This window comes from Natator depressus, chromosome 10 (genome assembly GCF_965152275.1).
Source record: "Natator depressus isolate rNatDep1 chromosome 10, rNatDep2.hap1, whole genome shotgun sequence".
NCBI classification, from domain to species: Eukaryota; Metazoa; Chordata; order Testudines; family Cheloniidae; genus Natator; species Natator depressus.
This window is the reverse complement of record NC_134243.1, coordinates 16,283,786-16,289,277: the sequence shown is the minus strand read 5'-3', so window position 1 is coordinate 16,289,277 and position 5,492 is coordinate 16,283,786. Positions and strand designations below refer to the sequence as shown.

The window sequence follows — 5,492 nt, the reverse complement described above, 5'->3', positions numbered from 1 at the left end:
CTTATGTTTCCTGAGCATTAATAAACTGGCTTGTAATCACTCACAGTATAGTCCTCGGCTCACATGTGCTGCATTACTCTGCACCAGATATTAGCTCCAATATAATAGGCAGTTATTTGTAGGCTTAAACTAAAAAAAGATGACATATCAGTAAACCTTCTTAAAAGGTTAAAATAAAGTATAGTAAGGTCAGAAGGCTAAAGATGATCACCAATGACAAATGCAGGAATCAAAGCTCTTTGATCTATTTGTTTCACACCAAAAGGGCTTCTTTCCAAACTGCTTGTTGAAGTGGATGACAAACTGGAAGAGAAGGAACTACAGTAAATCTGCAATACTGTATCAACAAAGACAAGCACAGCTAGAATAAGGAGAAAGACTGACAAGACCTGTTGCCAATGCATGTTATTGCAAGGAATACAGAGAAGCTGGAAAATAGAACAACGAAAGTGAAAAATAGATTCATGTAAACAATACACAATGCACACAAGCTGCACAGAAAAATGCATCCAATGTAATTTTTTTTGTGAATTAGCTGTATTGTGACACTGCGTAAGAGGTGAAATAAAAATGTACTTGAAATTCAGCATGTATTAAGGCTCTCTCACATACAGTGAGTGACCTTTATTAGCACTCATTCATAATTTCCCACAATATCAGCTACGAAGCTTAGTAGCAATGCATAATGGTCACTGGCCTCTAATTGGCCTCCATCAAACTTCTGAGGACTTCCAGAAGTAGTGTACAATTGTTGATGCACTTTGTTCTGGTCCATAGTTAAAGTATCTAATTTCATGAGCCAACAGACACCAGTACAACACCTGTGTACCTTAATTATATTGAATATCATTAATGAAATAACATTGTTAAGTTAAGGAAATGTCATCATCCTGTACTGCATTTATGCCAGATATTTTTTTAAGATGAAAGGTTGATGTCCTGTTTGTGTGTGTCCTTTGTCTTTTGAAAGTGATGCAAATGTTATGTTATTGGACAAATAAGCATATTATAAAAACTATTTAAACAAGAAGGAAACTTTGAGAAAAGCCCACACACATACACTGACCAGGAGAAGTCCTCTCGCTTTGTTCTGCTTTCTGCAAGTTACTAAGGCTTGTGTCTTCCTATGTGACCACAAAAAGAAAAGGAGTACTTGTGGCACCTTAGAGACTAACCAATGTATTTGAGCATAAGCTTTCGTGAGCTACAGCTCACTTCATCGGATGCATACTGTGGAAAGTGTAGAAGATCTTTTTATACACACAAAGCATGAAAAAATACCTCCCCCCACCCCACTCTCCTGCTGGTAATAGCTTATCTAAAGTGATCACTCTCCTTACAATGTGTATGATAATCAAGTTGGGCCATTTCCAGCACAAATCCAGGTTTATCATACACATTGTAAGGAGAGTGATCACTTTAGATAAGCTATTACCAGCAGGAGAGTGGGGTGGGGGGAGGTATTTTTTCATGCTTTGTGTGTATAAAAAGATCTTCTACACTTTCCACAGTATGCATCCGATGAAGTGAGCTGTAGCTCACGAAAGCTTATGCTCAAATACATTGGTTAGTCTCTAAGGTGCCACAAGTACTCCTTTTCTTTTTGTGAATACAGACTCACACGGCTGTTACTCTGAAACCTATGTGACCATACAGGACCTAGCAGAATGGAGACATAATCCTGACTTAATAACAACAATGGTATTACATTTCCTTTTCTTTTTCAAATGATACTTAATAGTTCATCTATTTTTATTAGTCCTTGTCTGGTGTGTATGAATTTTGAGATCACCTTGTATTTATACATTTAGCCAGCCCATGAAATAGGACTTTTTTCTGCAGAACCCTCTTTTAAATTTACTTTTCACTTAATTATTAAGAGAGGTGATGTGTCAGTTGTTTGGTTATATAGGTCCTTTCAGCTGCTAAAATTAACAACATGCTTATTGAAAGATTATTAGAATGAAATAGGCATCTAAAACTCGTATTTTCAGTAATATATTCTTATCTGAATACAACCAGTTGAAAATATACCACTAGATGAAAATGAAAAAACTTACATATAGTTTAGCATCATTTTCCAAAGTTCTTCCAAGAGATAAGGGAAACTGAGCCATTGTCACAAACATCAATTTGCACAGGCAGGTAGATTGAGAACACCCAGAAGATTGTTTGGGCCGCTTTCCCAAAACCAGGGCATTGTTTGGTTGACCACAAACCTGCTGGATATCCCAGAATCCACTGATGACCACTGACATCTAAGTGGAAGCCCCCTCCGTCTGCCCCCATCCTTACCCAATGGCTTCCTGGCAATGTGACTTAACTGGGGACTCACTAAGAGGGACTCCCCTCTGACCACAGCAATCTCTGAAGCCCTCTGGAGGGCTATGGCTTAAAAGTAGCACAGTCAGTGGCTATATTACCTTTTCCAGGTAAGGTGTGTGGGGATGAAGGGGAAGTGTGATGTGCATTCTTGCACTGGCACACCCAGTCTCCTCCACCTTCCCCAGTATGGATCTGAGACATGTAGAGAATGCTGCTCTCAGGTCTGAGGGGTAGCATGATATTACCAAAGTGTCTGAAACCCCCATTCTGTTGTATAATCTAACAACATACTAGCTGCAATCATGTGTGAAAAAGTTTAGTAAGCACTACTCTCCTTTGAGTGACACGGTAAAGGCGCTATATGTTATCCAGTCCATTTTCCTCCACTTTCCCAACCCACCCTCCCTGTCCATTTTCAGGGACCCCTCTCACAAGACCATGTCATTTCAGGAACTATGGTCTCTTCTGGAGTTGGGAGCAACAGAGGAAGTTCCTTACCAACACAAAGGGAAAAGGCTTTGTTCCTGGTACTTCCTGGTCCCAAAGAAATCTGGTGGCCTTCACTATGTTTTAGATCTAAGAAATCAAAAGAATTATGTTCAGCATAAGAACATAAGAATGGCCATACTGGGTCAGACCAAAGGTCCATCCAGCTCAGTGTCCTGTCTACCGACAGTGGCCAATGCCAGGTGCCCCAGAGGGGTGAACCTAACAGGTAATGATCAAGTGATCTCTCTCCTGACATCCATCTCCATCCTCTGACAAACAGAGGGTAGGGATACCTGGCTAATAGCCATTAATGGACTTAACCTCCATGAATTTATCCAGTTCTCTTTTAAACCCTGTTTTAGTCCTAGCCTTCACAACCTTCTCAGGCAAGGAGTTTCACAGGTTGACTATGAGCTGCGTGAAGAAAAACTTCCTTTTATTTGTTTTAAACCTGCTACCCATTAATTTCATTTGGTGGCCCCTAGTTCTAATATTATAGGATGGTCTATGATCCCTTCTTTGGAGACTAGAGATTGATATGGTGTCCCCAAGAACATGTACTTCCATGTGGCAATACATGCCTCCCACAGGAAGTACCTTTGATTTCTGGTGGGCATCAATCACTATCCATACACATTGCTCCCCTTCAGTCTATCTTCAGTCCTGAGGGTTTTCTCCAAGTGCACGACAATGGTGGCAGCCCACCTATGACATTTGGACATTCAAATTTTTCCCTACTTGTACAATTGGCTAGGCCAAGCAGCATCCAGATCCAGAACAGTGTCCTCGTCATCAGAAAGAAAAGGCGTACTTGTGGCACCTTAGAGACTAACAAATTTATTTGAGCATAAGACTAAGGTGCCACAAGTACTCCTTTTCTTTTTGCGGATACAGACTAACACGGCTGCTACTCTGAAACTAGTCATCAGGCAAGTCTTGTCCCGACTAGGCCTGCAGTTAAATTTGCAAAAGTCCCATTTACCCCCTTCTCAATGCATGATGTTTGTAGAGGGAGACCTTTGATGCAACAATAACCATATCTTACCTCCCAGCTGAAAAATTCCATTCTATATAGTTACCCTTTCCAACATCCTCAAATTCAGTCTTGTAACAACAGAGAGAGCCTTCAGCTCCTAGGCCTTATGTCATCATACATGTCTATAACCCCACATGGCAGATATCTGGTGGTTGCCGCTTCTATCGAAGACTGGGGGTCCCATCTCAGTCAACTTCAGACTGAAGCCCAGGACAAAGCATCCATGATCTTCATTGCTGCAGCTTGGCTATCAATGTTGGTTCACAGACCTTCGCCCTCTGTCTGTCCCTGCACCAATAACTCTTTCACTAGTTTCAGCTCATCTGTCCCAGAAGCAGGGTAAATCTCTGCATAAGAACCCAGAATCTGTCCACCTGACTGCTTGCATGATCACGGGCTGAACACTCATGAGAAATCATGCTCCCATAAGGTCCAGACCATTTTGGTGAGCCGCAGAAAATTCTCCCCCAGAACCATATATGCATTGAAGGGGAAGAGGTTTCTATGGGGAAAGAGACAAATTCACAAACATTAAGACATACAAAGCAGACACAAAATAGCAGAGAAAGTTTATACCCCCTTCATTCTAAATTGCTATCGGGCACACCACTATGCACGATGCCGCGTCAGGCATAAAACTGGCCCTCTTTCATTAGAAACAAATTAAAAATATTGCTAGGAAACTAAACTCGGCCAAACCTGCAAATAAAAACTTCCCTGGCAGCGGTGGGATTCGAACCCACGCCATCGAAATGACTGGAGCCTAAATCCAGCGCCTTAGACCACTCGGCCACGCTACCACCTGATTATTACAGTGACCTTGAGGGCTATATAGACAGGACAGGCACCGATTCGGTCTTTTCTCTAGTTCACCTCCTTTATTTTTGCCACTGAGGTTAAGCCGCCCGCTGCTTCGCCCGGCGGTGTTTGTCTGCTCCCGCGCAGAGGAGCCGCAGGGACCAAGTGCAGCCGGTATGCATTGCGAAGGGGAGCTCCCGGGGAGGAGGCCGGCCGGTTAGGAAGGCGTGGGGGGGGGCGGGGAGGAGCTCACACCCCGCGGGAGCGTGCACAGCACGGAATAGCCCCTGGGGCCCCTCTGGGGCACGCGGGCAGCGGAGCGGCTGCTGCAGCGGCTGGCCGAGCCCACGGCGCCTGCAGGCCGCCGAGTCCGGCGGCGCAGCATTAACCCGCAGGGGCAGCAGGTGGCGCTGCTGCTGCGGCGCCGCTCCCCTGCCTGCTGCAGCCGGGCGAAGCCGTCGTCAGCCCGCGGCGTGGCCCTTGGAGCGCGCGCGCGCGCGCCCGCCCCGGCAGGTGCGTTTCCCGGGCTTCGCTCTGCAACGGGTCCGCCTCAGTCTTACCTCGCGCCCCACCCCCGGGCCTCTCCCGTCCCTGCGGGACTCACGGCTCCTCCCCGTATCCCACAGGTGCGCTGGCGCCTTTACGCGCCCTGCCCTACTGCTGCGGGTTGAATTAAAGGGTCCAGCCTGGCTGGAGCCCCCGGGGGCCTTTTTCCAGATGTCAAAGCAAATTAGCAGCCAGTCCACGCCGCCCTGGGCAAAGGACGTTTAATTCGTTTTCGGTGCTATCCCCGAAATAAGGATGACGATGACTGCAGCCTACGACCCTTTTCTTCTTTACTGAT

The 5,492-nt window shown here is 45.2% G+C and overlaps 1 non-coding gene across 1 annotated transcript; it reads right to left on the bottom strand.

Annotated features, from left to right (window-relative positions):
* Positions 1 to 4,568: 4,568 nt before the first annotated feature.
* TRNAL-UAG (transfer RNA leucine (anticodon UAG)) lies at positions 4,569 to 4,650 on the bottom strand. The gene has a single exon. It is a non-coding gene; the product is annotated as a tRNA-Leu (tRNA).
* Between the last annotated feature and the right edge of the window lie 842 nt (positions 4,651 to 5,492).